The 20396-nt window shown below is 39.1% G+C and overlaps 1 protein-coding gene across 10 annotated transcripts in view; it reads left to right on the top strand.

Annotated features, from left to right (window-relative positions):
• Nucleotides 1-20396, top strand: part of SEMA5A (semaphorin 5A) — a 417613-nt gene that overhangs the window by 98041 nt on the left and 299176 nt on the right. For 6 of the 10 annotated variants that reach the window (XM_054193340.1, XM_054193343.1, XM_054193339.1 and 3 more), the window contains exon 2: nucleotides 2972-3071. The exons of the other annotated variants lie outside the window; for them this stretch is intronic. The gene's annotated coding sequence lies outside the window, so the exon portion shown is untranslated. The remainder of the gene's footprint in view (nucleotides 1-2971; nucleotides 3072-20396) is intronic. 10 annotated transcript variants of the gene reach the window in all.

Below are 20396 nucleotides of genomic sequence, written 5' to 3'. Positions count from 1 at the left end.
GTTTTGACTTTTGTTGCTATAATTATTATTCACTCTTGAGCCAATTGCTGTTGCACCAGATGGCGAAAGTGATCACACTATGACTCTGCCTTCCCTTGTCTGAAAGTTCTCAGCATCCAACAGTGCCCGCAAAAAATGTAATCCTCTTACTACTGATCACTTCTGGATATTTGGCTGCTTTATTGAGGTACTTTAATGAGAGCAAAGTTCCAAAAAATCTATTTAGATTTTTTTTTTTTAATCTGCGTGCACAGTGTCATCTGAACTTGCAGTACAGCCGAGTTTGATCTGTAGGTGCATTATGGAAACTCATGTCAGCTGTTCTGAGCGTACACATACACAAGACCTGGCCTTAGTTTCATTAACCTATGATATATGCACATGCATACGCATTCTTTTTTTTTTTTTTTTCTCTCTCTGTTTCATTCTGAATCCCGCAAACATGGAGAAAGAACAGAAGAAGAAATTTTGTTCTTGGTTGAAATGCGTTCAATCTTTAGTGTGTGTAAATGGATGGACTGCAAAAAAGTTAATTTGATTGTTGTCCAGCCTCCTTCCTCAAACAATTGACAGAATGAGTCTGGTCATTTTCTTATGTCACAGCTGACTGCAAGAGGGAAGACAAGTTACAGTGCTGCAAATGGTGCTTTAGTGGATCGTGTCAAATCGTGAAACAAACTGGTTAGTTTAAAATTCCACGTAGATTGCTCCTTGGCATATATGATAAGTGGAAGCCTATTTTAGTAATTCCTGGCATTCCGTATGTGTGGTGGCGCTTTGGGTTGGGAGATATGTTTTAGTCTAATGTTGTGGTTTGGGCTGGACTGGCCACTGAAAGGAATGACAGACAAATAGGGATCCCATCTGTATTTGATTATAGCAAGAAAGATGTAGAGGAAACAATTCTTTGCAATGGGCTGAAGGGTCAGCCACTTTGAGGTTTTCTTCTTTGCCTACCTTTAGGAGAAGCACAGGCTTCCACTTTCTTTTTAATGATGGTTTTTTATGAAATATAAATCTTTGAGGATGCATCTCTACTTCTAAATTCGTGTGCCCAGGACCACTCTCACACTGAAGCCAAACAGCACAAGACATCCTGCGCTGATACTGTTACACTTTCTAGCCTTCAGAAGGGACACTGTATATGGGGACTATTTCCTGGATACTGCTGGTTCCTGGAGCATGCATAGGAGGTGTTGGGATGAATGATAGCTAGCTCTGATGGAAGCTGTGCTGGGGTCATTCTAACAAACATTATGGATAATGAAATTTCCAGTGCCTGGGAATATTTATTGGTACTATTTAATCAGCTTGTGCAGATGTAGCCTCGGTGGCTTCTAATAGAGCACATACAGCTAGGTAAAATGTTCGGGAGAAATGATAATTATATTCTGATGGCAATCAAATTGCAAGTTGTACTGATGGAGCTTTCATGTAATGAGGTACTACTCGTGGATGAATTAATTTGTGACCCATGCTGGCCTTTTAGCTGTCTGGTTTTATGTCCATTTTTTAATATATTGGTTTGGTGTGTGCAGGTGTGGCATTTGTGTTCTGCAAAATCTTCCAGTGGAACTGGGTTTGAGGTGTGACTGAATTCTCTGACAAATGGTGGTGGTGCCTTTAAATGAAACCATGCCGGAGCCTGTAGTTAGACCAGCACCATTCAAAATAACTCATCAGGAGGTGTACACCGTGTGTTTACGCAAGCTAATATTCTGGATATGTTTCACAGGCTTGTTTAATCTATTTGTGTGAAAATTAAAATTCAGATTATTTTTATTCTTTATTGAAGTGCATGAAAAATCACAATCAAATCTGCAGTGTATCAGCTTGGTTATGGTAAGGGGGAGCTTCACAGACAAAAAGTTGTGTGTTTTTGTTTTTTTTTGTTTTTTATAGCTGGTGTCCCATGGGGAGCTGTAGGGAGGCTGGCCTGGAGATGCTTATGAGTTTGTAAATGAGAACTCTCTGCTAGGCTTCCCCTTAACCTGGCAAGAAGAGTGTGACCAAGCCTTGAATGTCTGCACCTGTCAGGAATGGGGCACACAGGTTTTAGAGGGAGAGGCTGGAGAACTCCCCTTAGCAGAAGGGGAGGTATAAAAGGAGAGTGGGATGAAGGAGGACAGTTGTGTTTGCCTCCCCACAGCAGCAGGAGCAGATGTTGGAACAGAGGTGTAATCACTCGCTCTATTTAGAAGAGCTCAGCTTTTACTCCTGATGAACTGGCTTTGGCCTCTGTTATCTCTGTATGCATTGGTTTTGTTGAAGAACCAGGGAAAAGAGAGTTAATGGTAGCCAGTGCTCTTAGTTGTACTCTGAGACTTAGATTCACTTTTCAGACTGCCTTCGGAGCTGCTTTGGAACAGTTTCCGCAACAGCATTTAAAGATAAAATTGATTAAGGTGTCTATTTAAAAAAAAAAAAAAAAAAAAGTGCGCTCTAACAAATTTCTCTGCTTAATTGAGCAAAATCCAAGTAGGTATTCATTTTAACCAGTAAATTAATATATTGAATTTTTATATCTCCACTGAGTCTGTCTGAAGGGCAGTCATGGGAACAGAATACTGTCACTAAGCTCTGTCTCCGGGGACCAGAGTTGCACATTTTGGAGCTGTCTCCAGGCCACCCTTGCAATCAATATTTACTGTAATTACAAATGAAATGAGGGAGTCTTTAAGTAGTGGGTGCGTTTAATAACATATTATAATAGCGTAGCAATGAATTGAGGATTAATCAAAACTTTTAAAATTGGTGCTGAATTGATTTAGTGATTTGCATTTGGCTTAGTGCTGTATGCCTGTTGACAATAATTTACTTTAAAAATTACATTGCAATTTCCTCTTAATTGCACATGGTATGCTTCAGGGTGACAGTGAAGATATTAAAATATCAGTAACAGATGTGCTGTTTGCTGATGGAGCATCACATCCCATATATTTTCCTCATCCTGTTATTTATTTATCTGCAGATGAAGCCTCTGCCTCTTAAACAGAGAAAATCCACTTCTTCCTGTGAAGTTTCTGTTTTTTTCCAGAGGACTGAACTGGTCATCTTTGCCTCATAAACCAGTAAGTAAAGAATAGCCAAATATAATGCTTATGTACCATAACATTATTGTTACTGTAGGATTACTAAATCTCAATCTGGCCTTCAGAATTTTAGATGTGCAACGCGGCGTTTGGGGTCTGAGCTAAAGATTCCTGAAGGTAATAAACGCTTCTGCAGTCATGTTAGTGGACTCTGTGGGAAATCCTTTATATTCTATATTCTATTTATACTCTATATTCTCCTATGGATTCCACATGTGGCCCGGTAAACTCGCTCTCGTCCTAAGTTAACTTCAGGGAAATTCTGTTTCCGCAAGCACAATTCTTCCTGTATTGACCAGGAATGACAGCGTGCCCAGACCTCTGTGTTCTGTATCCTGACTTCTTACATTGCCGCTGACACCTTTGCTCTGCCTCCTCTTGACTGCTCCATGCAGACACTGTCTCTCTTTTGTGCCATGGGATGGTACAGCACCTGAAGGAAGCCAGAGTTCTTGAGGTTTCTCTAAGAGCAGATACTGATAGTGGAGATCCAGTGATGCGGAGGTACTAAGCATGCTTCCCAGCTGTTTCTCTTGCAGCCTCTTACCCGCTTCCTCAAGAAGGGTGGTGTCATGTTTAAGACTTTAAAGAAATTGTTTCTTCAACTCACTGCTAAATCAACTTGAATTAGATTTCTTCTAAGACAAATTGCATCTCTTTGTTCAGGAGTAAGTATGACAAACTTGAGATTTTGAAGGTTTATTTCCCACTTACTAAAGTAAAGGAAGAGAAAAAACCAAACCCCAAACAACACCTCTCCCAACCAATCACTGGAAATGTATTAGAGATGCACTTTATTTTTCTACCAGTAACTGTTGCCTGCGCATTTACTTCTTTGCTCACCTGTCAGAAAGCTTGGAAGAAAACTGTTGAATAAAACTTTGCTATGACAAAAAATGACTTTGAAAGCATAGGGAGTTTAAGCCTCTTCTGTTTCGATTTCCTCTTAGTTTTCTTCATAGGTCATTGAGAATGAAAATGCCCTCTTAGGCATATACCTAATCTTTCTGTGATGTAATAATATCCTTTAAAGTCCTTTTCTAATTCTAATATAGCAGTTGTCTAACATTTCTGCTGATACTTAGAACTGCAGTCCAATATATTCCATTGGTGAGAAGCTGGTGTTCTTATTTTGTGACAAGTAATCTCAATCTGTCACAGACCAACTTCATGGTCCATGTAGTTTCTCATTAAGAACACATATTTTAAAAAATTTTAATAGCTTAATTTAGCCATTCCTGTGTGTTTCTGTAGAGGCAGAATGCAACTTTCTGAATAGTCTTTTCACAAAGAAATGCCGCAAAGTACTGTGTTCTCTTTTGTTAATAATTGTTTAATTCCTATTAATTTCTAAGACACCATCCTAGTTTTCTGCTTTATTTCCTTCCAAGTTTTACTGCTCAAATCATCATAACCAATTTCTTTACCAAACCTTAATGCTCCCTTATGAGTCTGCACAATATATATGGCATGAAATAAGGGTAGACTGCTTTATGCAATAGCTGTCTGGGAAACTGCTACCCCTGAAAATGGAAAATAATCAAATGCTACTTTTTCATTGCAGTAATCTTCTACATAATCCTACCTGAGGTGGATAGGGGCACTCTGTGCTGAGACTAATATCCTGGCTCAGGAGAGACCAGCGGAATCACAGATTAATTATTGGGGACCCCTTCCCACCTCTTGTAGACCAAATTAATGTGATAGTTGCCAGCGTTGAGCAGATACATAGGATGATATGAGTTACTTCCACTCCTGGTCTTTGTGAGTGTTAGGGCAGCTCAGGCTTGGTGCCTGCGTATCCGTAGTTGCTAGTACATAACTACGTATGGTCTGAGAGAAAGCGCGATGTATCTATTGGATCATGCTGACCAGCTTCATTGTGTTTGATGGGACACATCTCAAGGACAGGCTGACGTTTAATATATCAGCTTTATCTACCTGCGTGACCTCTGTCTACCCTATGTACCCTAACACTGATGTAGTTGTGCAGAAAGATGGAAAGGTGTTAGGAAAGACCTTCAGAGCATTAAAATGGAACTTTGGCTTTCTCTGACTTGTGTTACAGTTTGGAAGTATTGATACAGAGTATAACCTCCCCTGGGAGGCTGTGGAGTCTCTGTCCTTGGAAATATTCAAAAGCTGTCTGGACATGGTCCTGGGCAGCCAGCTTTAAGTGGCCCTGCTTGAGCAGGGGGGCTGGACCAGATGACCTCTAGAGGTCCCTGCCAACCTCAGCCCTTCTGTGATCCCCTTCTGTGATCCTGGGATATCTTTGCCAGTGTGGTTACCCCTTAAGTAGAAGGGGTAAAGTTACTATACTGCTAAGGTGCTCTTAATGTAGACGTGACCTGTAATAACTTTCCTCATGGTATGCTATACTGTACCTTTTCCATCTGTATTGCATTGCAGTACCTGCTTTCTCCCAGCAAGGATTTAGGCATGGAGTGAGGATACTGTGCAGAAAGCTGCATTTTGGTTGTCTGTACATTCACTGAACCGAGATTTAACAGAGCTTCTTGTAGTGACAGTCTGGAATTTTTGTGACCACTGAGATCCAAGAGAGCTTAAAAAAGTAAAAATACAACGGTGCCTACAGGTGAGAAACATTGAGGAATTCTCATTCTGTGTGCATTTATTGTACTTTTGATGGTGGAAAAAGTATTTCTGATTTTTATTTTTTTTTTTCACTGTGGCAAGTGTAATCCATTAATGTGAAAAGCAGTAGCTCTTTTTTTATAGCTGATAATACTGTTCTAAAAACAAGCTTGCTAGCTTCCCTCAAAATAAACCAACAGAAATATCTGTTTAGTTGTTTTCAGTTTGACAAATCAACAAATTTTGACTTAATTTAAATGAAGTGCTTTTCAGCCCTATCCTCCTGCGTAGGATAAACTTTGGTAGCTGAGCCTTGCCAAAATGAACTGTTGATTGTTCTTGCCTTTTGTAGCATCCTTACATTCCTAAGTAAAGTTGGTCCTAAACTGACCAGCTTTTTTTGGAAAAGAACGTTGAAAATAAAAACATATAGGTAGTAGTTACAATGAGACCTTAAAATAGGGTCTGTTGAAAAAGCAAACTGGCCTCGACAGTCCAGCTGCTTTTCTCCTAAAACCTTCTGCAGACTTCTCTGGGTGTGGGGGATGAATGAGTGGAGAATGTTTCATGTTTGTGTCCTTGATGCCTGGCTGGGTGTAATGCTGTCTGGAAGAATAATGAGAAGGGCCACAATGCTCCCCCGTGCCTCCCCCCCACCCCCCAGCTCCGGACCCCTCTTAAGCCTGTCAGCGTGGGGGCTAGCCACATCTGCAAATCGTATCCCACTGGTAAATGACTCCAGGGTAGAATGAAAGGAGGTGCAGGGAAAGGACCTGACTGCAGTCACTCCCTAGGTGCTTATTCCTTGATGGTGTTGCTTATCGCTTTATTTCCGTAATCAGTCTTTGGTTTGTGCTGCATAAAACATTCACGAGCCTGTTGTTTTACGGACTAGTCTGTTCAGTGCAGACTCATCTCAGGATAAGTGTGGAGCTTGGTGCTGAGCAAGTGACTAGTGTAGCCATTCGAAAGCACAGTGTGACTGTGTGATATACACAGACACAGGAGAAAAGCATGTTTTATCTTTTAGAACGTTGAGGAATTGTTTGTCTAGTTGGCTTTAAAAGAGAATAGTTTTCTAATGGAAAGATAGTTTTTTACAGTTCAAATTACTGGATTTCTGAGTTTCACAGATAAGCTTGGGTTGTGTTTTTTTTTTTTTTTTAAAACTCAGAAGAGAAACTGAACTCTTAATTGTGTCATGCACTTCAACACTAATGAAGTGTATGTACTTCAACACTATGTAAGTGTATAGTGCTTGTATTCACATATTCACAAAATAAGACACCTAAATTAACTGTTAAAACCTGATGTGGGCGGAGTCTTGGTTATGAAATGGTGTGGTAAACAGCACAGTTATTTCACTCTCTTTGTAGATCGAGAAGCAATACCGGCCGCCTTTTTCTAGAATACAATCAATGTTGGTGTTTTTCTTTATACTTGCTCAACTATTTACTTGCACATTCTTATACAAAGAAAAAAGCAAAAACTTAAGTCATCATTGTGTGACTAGGTAGTCAAAATAGGACTTCATTCAGGCTTTTTCAAACATGAGTATGTTTTCTAATATTCTACATGTACTTATAAAAGAAAAGCACATTGAGATGAATGAAGTAATTTTTGAGGGAAAAGGGAAAAAAAAGAACAGTTTTCAACCCCCCAAGTCCTTTGATATGAATGTTATTTTGTCATGGTTTAACCCCAGCTGGCGAGTAGGACAATGCAGGCCCCCCCTCCCGGCAGGGTAGGGGGAAGACAGAGAAAAAAACCTCATGGGCTGAGGTAAAGACTGTCTAATAGAACAGTAACAGAAGAGGAAAATAATAACAATAACTAATAGTAAAAGAATATACAAAATAAAGTGATACACCCGCACCTGAGGATCGATTGCCCAGCCTGTCCCGAGCAGCGATTGTGGATTCCCATCCCCTGGCCAGCCCCCATTTATATACTGAGCATGACATCTATATTATGGAATATTCCTTTGGCCAGCTTGTCCTGTCTACGCTCCCTCTCGGCTTCTATGGGAAGCTGAAAAAGTCCTTGACTTAATTAAAACGATATGTGTTATCAACATTACTCTCCTACTAAATCTGAAACATAGCAACTACTAGGAAAAAAAACAAACCTCTATCCCAGCTGAAACCAGGACACATTTTCATTGACTCTTTTTTAAAGCTATGAGTGAAAAATTGCCCTTAAACACAAAAGTAAACTTATTTTGTAGCCTTCAAGGGGGAAACTATTTGTAATAGTGAAATATTTAAGAAAAAAAAAAAAAACAAACAAAACAGCATAGGACTTGGGTATGGGACTGTGATGGTATAATAGTGTATTGAGGTAATATTTTTGTTGATGAAATGAATAAAGAAATACATGATTGGATATGGCTGATTACAAGACAAATCTGGTGTATCTAGAAGTGTGTGCTTGGAGCAGGAAGATTTTGAGGTTTTACTCCTTTTTGTTTGTGCTTTATAGAGAAGGTATTTTAACCCCCCAAATATGCAAAATACCTCAAAAATAGAATTATATCATATTATGTTCAAAGCAGTAACTTGCACATTCTTCCCGATTTTATAGGGCTAAAGAGTGGAAAAGGTTGACTTCAAGACTTTCATGAAGCATGTTAGTGAAACAGATGAAAAGATTGATAATTTAGAAATGAACAAAATGACCCTCCTGGTATAAGAGTTTAGCATTTTCTTCTGCGTGCGTATTTACTATTCACTATTAATCATTAACTTACACTTCGAAAGCACAGGCAGACTTATATCTTGAGGGTTTGTGAATCAAGACATATGAATATAGGTTTTCCAAAAAGTAAAACATTAATAAAAATAATTAAGGCAAATGTTCAGAGAGGAGCTGAGTAATCAAATTTGGCTTCAGTTGTGTTACTGCTGTCTCAGGATCTGTGGCATAGCTCCTTTATGTAATAAATTATTCTGTCTTAATATGTTTAATTTTTGTCTTCTCTAATCATAATATTTGCGCACTAGTGGATAAGCACTTGTTAATAAAATCAAAATAGTTGTAAAGATGCTTCTCAGTAAGAGCTTTAGCAACAGTTCAGTAATAGTGGGTCATGCTGAGGTGCCAAATACAAGTTCTGTAGGTACAAAGTCTTGGGTATGACCACACTGTAGCGGGTACGCGTGACTGATATGCACACAGATGTTCCCAGGGTAGTTTTCGTAGATCTATTTCAGGGGCTGATAGGTTGGAAACACTGGTGACTTGAGCTTCACCCCTAGTTTAGATTTGTAGGGACGTGATCGGGTTCATGCCTGCACTGCTATTGATACCTAAGCTAACGAACGTAGAGCTAAATTGGTATGTCTGCAGCATAGATGAACTCTGAAAAGAAAATTCAGTGAAATGCTGCCCTAATCAAGTTGACGAGGGGTTCCCACTGGCAAATAGTTTGCAGCAGTATACGAGAAGGAGAAAGGAGCGTGTTTTTTTTTTTTTTTCCTGACCTATTTACGAGAAGTTCCACAATAACCATAGCCGCAGAACTGCGTGGGCATTTCCTTGTGTAAACAAGCCCTGCCCTCAGTTTGAAGAGGACAAGTGTGAAGCCTTTTGCTACACTACTGAGACTTTGGGCGCAGCATGTTGCCGATAAGGAACTCTGTTTATCCCATATCTTACATTTATCTTGTGAAACCAGCTTAATTTATGGGTACTTAGGGAATGAGGAATGGCAGCATTTGGTTTATTGTTCAAACTGAAGTGATTTCTCTATTGCTTGTTATTTGTGTATGTTCACGTAAAGACACCAGAAAGGTGATGTTGGCAGGAGCTTGGGATAACCTTACTATACCCAGGGTCGTAGGTGGTGAAGGTACAAATGAGATAAGGAGGTCTGAGCCAATGGTTAAAAGAGTTCACCTTAAAAAAAAATAAAAAAATAAAAAAAATTGAAGGGCCTTGTTTATAGAATTGGATTAAACTTTTGGGTTCCCAGATTGTGACATTTTGGGTCTAAACTAGTATTCTGTTTCACAGAACATAAACACTTATTCTTTTTCTGGTGCACAATATACTTGTGTGCCCACTCTGTGGCTCATGGGAAAGTTATTTGACCAGAAACTTGTAGTTTGCCCTATACTTATCTGTAGAAATCTGAATATCTTTCAACATTACTCATTTTGAGGAAATTTAATGAGAAAAGTAGGAAAATATTTCTAAAAACTTGTATTTGAAGTCATGTGGAATTTTCTCTATGAAATAATCCACCATAGACTTGGCACACATAGACAGACACAAATATTTTAAGTTTCTGTTTTGATTCTGCTTAATGGGTATTTCCCAACCGCCAAAGTATTTTTTGCTTTCCAGTTCCCTCTAAGGACATGAGTATTCTTTTAATCACGAGCTGGCTGCTCATGGCATTCCCTAAAACACTTGCTCAGCTGCTTCCTCACTCAGGATCAATAACTTCATAGATAATTAAACTAACCACCTCCTAAAGATAGATGTCATTTTCTATATACTTTACAGTCCCACCCTCCCACTCATCCTTTGCGACAGCCTCTGCTTATGGTAATCTGCCGAGTTGAATATTAATACATCAGTGCCAGAATGCCTGGCCTGAGCCGGTGAATGATCCTGTGCAAACAGCTGCACTACAGGCATCGTAACTTCATAGCTTGAAATGCACGGACCTTTTTATTTATCCTAAATATAACTAACGGCAATAGAAATGCATTTTTTAAAAAAATTACACTTAATTATCAGCCCAGCTGTTGTTGTTACGGTAGTTTGCTTGAAATAATTGTTTCAAATATTTTTAAGACTTTAAAACTAGCATACACTGATGATATTTTTTTTACCTTGAGATGCGATATTGGACCCGTGATTTATATTAAAGCACAACTAGACGACTGCCACAAATGCATAACCTTGAACAGCTGAATTTTATAATTCTTGTTATTAAATATGACATTGTTCCGCAGCAAAAGACATTAAGCTGGTGTAAAAAGTGTTATCTTCACTTACAAAAAAATGTGCATTCATGGTTTAATGGTTTTGATCTAATTCAGCACAGTTAGTGTACTTGTTAAAGATACTTACAATTCTTCCTGGATTGTGGTTTCTGCTTCCCTGGAATAAGTCGTATTTCGTGTGTAGATACTTCCAGTGGAAGATAAAACAAATATATTCCTTCTTAAGGCAATTCTTGTGTTCTTTGGTTTTTTACTTCACTTCACTTTGTTGTTTCAGGTTGCCTGAAACAAATGTGGTATACAGATCCAGACTTTCTTTGTTAAAGATTTAGAGCCATTAAAAACAGGGATTAGATAAATCTCTAAAGTGGTCATCTATAAAATGCAGATTATAGGCCTTTTGGTTATGTTTTGGAAGAGCATACATATTAACATATTTGCAAAAGGTTAAGAAAGACCTTTTGCTGGATCAAAGAAAGTTTGATCTGCAAACCCCAGTGACATAAATTGGTGGGGAAAAAAACATTTCCGTGCTTTGGTGTAAGAACTCTCTGCTTTCAGTCAGTGATTGCTAATCAGTGACGCTTCATTTTTGTATAACTTGCTGTGATGCCTAAGATATCTGGAGAAAAAAAATGCATGAAGTTGAGATTATTCTCGAGGCATTTATATACTTATAATTTTGTATCCTTACATAGAGAAGACTGCTGCTTCTAAAGGACCCTGAAGCATAGTAGGCTTTTATCGGTGAAGTCACAAGTTTGTTTCGTTTTTGTAAAAAATGGGATACTAGTAGGATAATACTTTCACAGGTCAGTATCTCTCCTGGAGGAAATCCTACTCGTATTCTCTGTAAAAACTCTCTTTTAAAACAAATCAGAATGGTTAATATATGGGCCATGATTAAAGACCTGGTAGGTCTTGAGTTGTTTTATTGGTACTTGGAAGAAAAAATGACCAACAAGTCTGAGCATAAATTAATAAGAAATTATGATTTAGAAAACAGTAGGAAGATATTTTTGGTAACTTCACTATGTGTCTTGATATGTGTAGACAAATTAGTATTTTTTTATATGCCTGTCCCAAAAAAACATTCAGGAACCAATCACCAAATTAAAAGGAAAGTATGTTTAAAATGTTTAATAACTGTGCATTCCCATTCGTATACTGCATCTTTTTTAGTAGTGGAACCCTTTTTAATATTGCAGAATACTGAAACCAATACAAAACTAATTTGTATAAATTTCTCCATGAATACATATTAGAATATTCAAATGTAATGCAACTGTTTTTATATGATAATTGTATAGTTGTGGCAAACTCACTTATTTTATTAAATTCAAATCTTACAGTCATTTGGACCTAGACTTGTGGCGGGGGGATGGGGGAGTGGGCTGAAGAGGGGTTGGAAGGGAATCAGTTTTCTCTATAGCAGCTGCCCTGGTTTGCTCATCTCTAATTCATTTTCCTGCCCTCAGACCTTTCTGGTAAACTACATTTTAGTAAAAATGTTAGTAACATGCTAACTTTTTAGACACCTTCTTGCTTAAAGTACTAAACTGTTAGCACAATCCTAATGGATTTAATTGAAACAATTGAAAAGTTTCTAATTAGTAAGCAACTTCAATGCAAGTGCTGGCAGGTTTTTAATAAACTTGTAAGTAATATCCACTAAAATATTCTTGTGATTCTCAGTATCGTACATAGTAAAGGAAAACAGTATATTAAATAAAAATAATTAATAACTTTAAAAAAGCTTTCTTATATATTGCATTTATAAAATTAATAGATACCTACTGAATGCCTATGTTATAACCCTGACATTACTCTACCAATACCCACTTGTGGCAAATTATGTGCAGACAAGGAGTTTTTTCCCCGAGTCTACTGTGTTTCAGCATGGTAGCGTAAGAATGTTGTTTTGGGGGAAAGCATTTGGTCAGAGCAGGGATTCCCAAGCTTGTCTCAGGTAGTCTCGGCTCTTGCTGCTGACACCTCTCCAAAACAGCTGCTGCTGTCTTCTGATCCACCTTCTCCCATCTTGGCTGGTTTAGTGGGATGGCCTCCCTTCCCTTGCCTATACCCTTGCTGCTGCGCAACATGCACCCCAAAATAATTTTCTTGGCAGAGTTTACTGGCATAGTGCTTCACTGCATTCTTCATCTTGCATTTAAATTTGACACAGTTTTATTCTGCAAGCCCCAGCACAGTGGTATGACCAGTATGCAGTAGCAGCTATTGAGTCCAATCAAAAGCAGCCCTAGGGCTAGAACAGAATTACTACACTTGATGAGTCAAGAAGTGGAGGGGAAAAACATAACTGGTAGTATCTTTTTTTTGCCCTCCGTTTTTCTTTGACCCTTATTTTTTGACCTCACTTAAGCCAGTCATTTTTCCTATAGACCTTTGTGTCAGCATATACTTTAGGATTAAGCATTTAAATAGTAAAATTATTGCAATTAATATGAGCTGCCCAGCTCACTCTTTTCTGATTTGTAAGCCCTATGCAGGAGTTTGGGTTTTCCCCTGTTCCCTATTTTAAAACCTCATCAGCTGTTGTTTTCTCCATAGTGAGTCGTTCCAACTGTTTACATGTACAATATATATATTTTACCCACTTTGGGTCTCTGTAGCATTCATGTGATGATAGCTAAAGTGCTTAAGTTTCCCCTTATTATGGATGAACTGCTTCTTTAAGGAGTTAATTTAACCATTTTGGACATGTAAATGATAGTACAACATTTTTCAAACTGCATTGCCAGTTTTACTCAATACCTTTCTCCATGAAGTCTCCTTTACTAATGGAAATACTTTCCTGAGTAATGGAGAAACTAAAGAAAACTGTTATTAAGTCAGATGATGATGACTCAGGCTAGTAAAAGTCAATTTAGTTAAAAAGATAGTGCCACTGAAATACCTGGCAGGAGATACAGATAGGAGTAAACTCAACTGTTCTTTCTGATGGGGGAATTTTAGCTTACCCTCTTGTGTCAGAAATGGTGGGTGGGTCTCAGCATTTTCAGTCTCCCTTCCTTCACTGGGCAGCAGATGTTCCTGCAGCAAAGAGGCTCAACAGCATATTAGCAATTCCCCAAATTTTTTTGGTAGCTAAGTACTATCACTTCATAATGGATAACTGGAGAAGGCTTCTAGGAGCCTTCCAGGGGTTGCTTACTAGTTCGATTGTGAATTCTTTTGGGACAGCTGATTTGTCAGAGGGCACGGTTGCCTGTAACAGAAGTGGAAGAAGTTCTTTTATTGATATCAAAGCCCTATTTCATTTGAAATTGATAGTAATTGTGATACTGGATGCTGGATATTAATAACGGTAGGGTATGAGCTCTTAGGGGAAGAAGGGAAAAATACTGCTGTTTGATTAAAAAAACCCAAGTATTTTAAAACAAAATATTATTCTGAAAATATGGAAGATAGACTGCAAACAAATGGCCTATTTGTTTGATATCTATTGAGTTTAAAATAGTTGCAGATGGTATATGGGACCTCAAATCTCTGACTTATTTTTGCCCTTTTATAGCTGCACTATTTCTGTAAAGAACAAGGGATTTTTATTTTTTTTAAAAAGCGCATAACATTTGGATTTGTCCTTTAAAAGCCAGCACCATTTGCAACATCATTACCCAAAACTCTGAGAGCTTAAATCAACACAGAAACCTGAAATTATGTTCTTGTTTGATAATTTGACACTGCACCCGTGTGCCTGCCTTTGCACTAAATATGGATGATGAAACACGAGGGTGCACAGCAACATTTGAGAGTGTTACAGTGTGCTTTCAGCGTTGGTTTCACCTGGTCTAAGGGTGTTCCCGATGGGTGTGTGGTGAGTTGATGGTGGCTGGCTGCCAGGTGCCCACCCAGCCGCCCTCTCCTGCCCCGACGGGGTCTCTCTGGGGGGCATCTCCCCTCCTCCCGCTCTCCCCTCGGGGCTCGCAGGGCTGTTTCTCACCCGGTTTCCCTCAGCCCTGGCTGCCGGGCAGCGTTTCGCCCTTTCTGAGCCAGGCTTTCCCCGCGGCGCCCGCCCGTGGCTGAGGGGCTCAGCTGTGCCCTGCGCTGGGGCCGTTGGAGCCGGCTGGAACCGGCTGTGTCCGGCACGGGGCAGCCCCGGCCCGGCAACACAGGGGCCTCCCCGTGTGGCCTCGGCCTTCTCTTGTGCTGCCTGAGGTGGTTACTACGCTGTTGTTGGTAATTCAGTTCAACTCGCGGTCCCTACTGGCTTTTTTATTCGTCTCAAGAACCAGGGAGGAGCAGAGGCAGAAACAAAAGAACTAGGTTTTGGCTGGATTAGTGCCTGATCTGACTGACCTCACGGCGTTGTGAGTGATGGTGCCTGAGCGGGCCGGGGGGGCCTTGTCCCAGCTGGTGGCAGCTCAGAGGGGGAGCGTTCCTGCCTGCAGCAAGGGCTGCTTCCACAGGCCCTGCCAGGGCCAGCGGGGCTTGCTTCCCAAGGACATCCATCCCTCCATCTCCGCATGTGAGGTGAGCATTCTCCAGTTAGGAAATTTTACACCTAGAGGATCTCCATGGATGAGTTTTGAGTCTTGTTTGACCTGCTTTGCTAGAGAAGGCAGTGATTTTTGTATAGTGTTTACCTTGCACGGTGGTGCTGAGCTGCTTCTGAAGACATTACATGAGCTTGCTGAACGTCTTTCCACTACATTCTAGATTCTGAATTTCTAAATAAGCCTTCTGGAAGACCAGGAGACTGCACAAATGTGGTTAAAAGGGTTGATCTTGTTTTTCTTGCAGAGATAATGCTGGGTTAGGACTTTAAAGACTGCTTGTCACAATCAGGCTGCGTGCTTGCCTAGATGTTATCTTTTGTTTGCGTGTATTTGGCCTGAAAGCATATCCCAGTTGACACTACAATGTGCTACTCTGTTGTAAGCACATAACTATTTTGGAACTGAATATAAGGTTTGCATTGCGTTTTCATCAAGGGGACATGCAGATATTTCCTTGTTGTTGTAGTGTGAATTATGCACAGGTACCTATATAGATGCTTTCCTTCTTTCTACATCCATTAATCTAGATTGCCAGTAGCATGAACAGAAGTTCACCTGAGATCTGCTTTGGAGGGGGTTCAGTTCTGGAAGGAGAGTGCAATGCTGCAGTGGCAATGCTTTTTTCTTCTTTGCCCGCTGGCCAGACTGCTTTTATCTTTCATCACTGGATCGTGGTGTCAGGGCCATAAAAATTGCCTAGCGCAAGAGTCACTGTTCTTACTTCATATAAAATAATATATGGTGTTGAAATTGTGGAGTAGTTCTGGTAATACAGACCTCTGAAAATGATTTGTATTTTATGTACTCAAAGAATGCTGCATGTTTAAATGGTTAGATTCTAGTTAAAGAAAAAATAAACAAACAAAAAATTAGTTATTATTTTTTAAAAAACAGTATTTGCAGTGTAATGGATTTTTTTATGACAAGAGTTTTGAGACCAAAACTGTGATTTGTTTGAAATTTATTGGTCAGTGTGAAAATTTACTGTGAAAGCCTTCTGTGTTTGTCAAGTTAATTTTTCAGGGGCATGAAGGTCAAACTTTGCAAGTTTAAATATTTAGTGTTGAGGCTGGAAGCTAATGCACTTCCTACGAAAAATGTTATAACTCAAATCATAAGCACAGTGAATTATTCCAGCATTCATATGGTGATTTTCATTCTATTTATGTGATTAATTAGTGCTTGTTATGTTCCAGTGAACTGCAGGATGCTAAAATGAAGACAAAATATTTTATGTTTATTGATTTAAGTCAATTATTTAAATATATTGGATTAATTGAAGTAAGAAATTACTTGGATATCCTGCAAACACAATAATTTAGTTGATCACATTGTTTTGATCCGTTAGTCTTCAGAGTATGTTTCTATGTTTGTTGAATTGTTAATGACTTGTTCAGATGTCTGCATGCTTTGACATTCTTTGAAATAATCAAATTGCTGCATATTGAGGTGGGAAAACAAAGCTTTTCCAAAGCTTGTCAAATGCAAGTGCAAAGTTAGAAATTGGAGCTGCTTAATGATTTATGCATACAGAGGCTCATCAGAAGTTTTTTCAAACATTTAAAAATTGAGGGACACTGGTGGGTGATTATTTCAAATATAATTTTGAAAATGCTTTTGCAACCGTAGAGCTTAGCCTCTGACTGGAAGCGCAAGGTGCTACAGTGACTCAAAGTGATAATAGTTAACTTGGCTTCATTTCACCAATTCTGAGCTTGCTTGCTCAACGAAGTCCTAGTACTGTAAAAGCAGAAAAGTCAGTGTCAGGGTGCCTGTTCATCTGTTTAAAGCTTTTGATTTATTTGATTTACGTTACTTGTGGGGTTTTTTTGTGTGGCATTTATTTATTTAATGTTATGGTACTTGAATGTGTCCATTGTTATCTTTGCTAGCCTGTTTTTTTTTTTGTATGCGAAAGTTTTACACTGTAGCTCAGAGTGTCAGTTTTGTTGCTGGGAAAATCTGGATAAATATATATAGATATCATTGTGAGTATAAAAATCGTAATGCAACTAAGATGACTTCATTTAGAGTTAGTTGATCTGGGGGTGGGTTGACAGGAGTCTGAACATGAGCCAGCTGTGTGCCCTGACAATGCTGAAGGCTAACAGCATCCTGGGTTATGTCAATAGGAGTCTAGCCAGTAAGTGGAGGGAACTGAATATTCCCCATTATTCGGCACTTGTTACAGACCATGTGTGGAATACTGCGTCTGATTTTGGCAGTTTTTGCCCTCCTACTACAAGAAGATTGTTGATAAACTTGAGTGAATCCAGTGGACAGCCAACAAAGATGGTCAGGCGACTGGAGATGCTAGGGAGAGCGGAGATGGAAGCTGGGCTTGTTCAGCTTCCATAAGAGGTGCTGTGAGGAGGCCTAGTAGCAGATGCATGGTGAAAGAATGAGAGATAAATCCTAAACGGAAGCATGGAATTTCCCATTCCAAAGGAAAAAAAAAAAAAAACACAAAAAATCACTATGAAGATAACTAAGCACTGGAACTGGTTGCCCGGAGAGTTTGTGAAATCTCCATTCATGGAGGCTGTCAGGAGCATGCTGGATGAAGCCCTGAGCAGCCTGGTCTAAATTCACTGTTGTCCCTGCTTTGAGCAGAACGTTGAACTAGGGGCCTCCTGAAGTCCCTTCCAAACCAAAGAACGCTGTGATTATATGAAATGCAAAGTGATGAGTGCAACGCAGGAGATGTTACAGCTACTGTGCAAGGGCTGTCAACTGCTGAGAAGAGTTTGGTGTGGAGCTAAGAAAAGTTGTTAGTGCAAATTTGCAGATAGAATTTCTATTGTTGAGGTTTTACAGTATGCAAATGTAGAAATCTGAAGGAAATGTTCATATTCAGAATGTATTTTGCATATAATATATAGCTATTTATAAAGTAGCTTTATCTGATTACCACAAGGTTTTATAGAAACTATGTACAAATTTCACTCCATCCTGAAAAGTCTGTTCTCTAAGGCAAGAAATGAATTTTCCTTTAATAGTCATACACGTGCATATTAGAATTATTTTGGTTTATTTGCATTTGTGTCCTTCCTGGATTTCTAGTGTGTTTCCACTTCTGGTAATTAACCATATTCCATCCTGAAAGAAAGTAGTTCCCTGTGTGCCTGACTGCTCCTGATGGCGGGCTGCTTCGCGTTTTTCCTCCTGCTTGACTTAAGATAGATGCTGGGGCTTTCGTTTTCCACTCAAGTATTTTTGTTTGTCTTGATAGATTCGTTGTTAAAACTCTTTGCTGTCCCACCAGTGTCTTCATGGGCCAGTTCTTTTAGAATCCTGGGGTGAATTTTGCCCTTAAAGGTTTTCTTCCTCTGTGGACAGTCTAATTTCCAGGTCTGTACTTTCATATCAATCAAATTTCCAGGGCTGTACTCTCATATCAATCATGTTTTTTTACTGCATCTTTGATGTAATTCTTTTTGTCTGGCAATAAGAAAAAGGAATGGCTTCAAATCTAGGATCCCATCGAGATTAATTAGTATTGTATTACTATATATTTCACTGTTCCCCTTCTATTTACATGGCTAAAGGAAAGGAGGAAGAAAACCCTTTATGCCTGTTCTGCTGCAGGTGCTTACAACATGTAGTAGTAGGGGCCCTGCAGAATAGGACGGTGGGAAGCAACTGTGACAGGAAGAGGACAACGCTGTCAAAGATTAGGAGTGGAAAGGAAGATGAGTTGTTTGGAAGTAGAAAGGAGGAAGCTGCTGGTTGATGCCTGGTGTTGGTGACTTGAAAGCTTCAGTTACATATTCACAAGAGTTACACGCTCTTAGTCTGGGCATTGTTGAGAAACAGTGGGACAGAATCATCATCATTTAGCAGAACAGATGCTGAAGCTCAATTTACTGTTAGCCAGTGACACAATCATGCCTTAAACAATGTTTACTTAAAACCAAGAAAAAACAAAACCCCACCCCAAAGCACTACAGAGAAATGATGTATTGACAGTTTAAAATGAACAAACACCCCACCCCCTGCACTAGAACTAGGTATTTTACTGGATTAAAATAAAATTAAATAGTTTTTGGGTGGGATTTTTAGTTTACTCTGGAAAAGCTGAGGGGGAAGGATGTGGGTTTCTTTGGTGGTTTTATGTTGTGTTGTTTTGGGGTTTTTTTGGTAGTTTACTGTTGTAATTTCGTGTGTGTGTATCTATCTGTCTATCTCTATCTATCTATCTATCTACACATATCTAGGATCTATACTGCTTTTGCATTCATTGATTTCTCTCAAAAGTGACAGATTCCGGTCTGTGTAATGAAGGTGAAATATATATTTATTTTTTTTTTTAAATTATCATTACAAAGATTGTTTTTCAAAATGTGAAGCTTTACTGCTGGGATGACTAACATGAAAAGTAAATAAACATCACCTTCTTTTTTTTTACGTGAAATCCCAGTTTAAATATCAAAAGACTTAATTATAAGGACACAACTTCATTATGAGTTGTGGAAGTGAGGGCCATGACTGGGCTGGGTTCCCTCATCTTTTATATTTCCCTTTCATCCATTTGCTAAGGCCAGTTCAGTTATCAGATAGAAGCAGATTGTTTGCTTTATAATGGCTAATTTTGGCATTTGTCCAAATAGGCAGAGCCAATCTGAATACGTTTCATGAAAGGAATAAGAGAAAATTGAGTATTCAGCTTGTAAGGCCAGTTGTGGGTACACTCCAGAGAGTTCAGTTTGTTTGGCTCACTGAAGAAGAAATCCAAAACAGGGAATTTGAGTTGGACTGTATTGTAAGGAATTTAGAATTTATGGTAGAGAATTAAGTAATTTATATGGACCGTGAGAAGTGTACCGATTCCCTGGAGAGACAGAAAGACCAAAACTGAAGCATTCAGAACACTGAAAAAAGAAAAAACCCCATGACTTTAGACTGCTGGGGTGGTAATGGCTTGTCACACGGAGGTTTCTGAATAAAATAAAGCTGTTAATAAATGACATGCGTGGTAATTCAGTATAGTGTTCTGGTTATACATTTGCATCTTTCTGCCTCTCTTGCCGATTAGAGCGGACTGTTGAACATTAGTGGTAGCAAAATGCACCTCATATGCATGCTAATGGATTATAACTTTTTATAGGTGCAATTTGTACCTGTCTCTCAGTGGATTCGGAAGGTGGTGCATGAGGAACAGATCGTTAAGCACCAGTAGCCAAGCTTTGCTAATTAGCCCATCTTCAAGTGCCAGTTCTCTTTTATCCACT

This window comes from Rissa tridactyla, chromosome 2 (genome assembly GCF_028500815.1).
Source record: "Rissa tridactyla isolate bRisTri1 chromosome 2, bRisTri1.patW.cur.20221130, whole genome shotgun sequence".
In the NCBI taxonomy this organism is placed as follows: Eukaryota; Metazoa; Chordata; class Aves; order Charadriiformes; family Laridae; genus Rissa; species Rissa tridactyla.
Note: the sequence above shows the minus strand (reverse complement) of the source record. Positions and strands in the feature narration are given on the sequence as shown.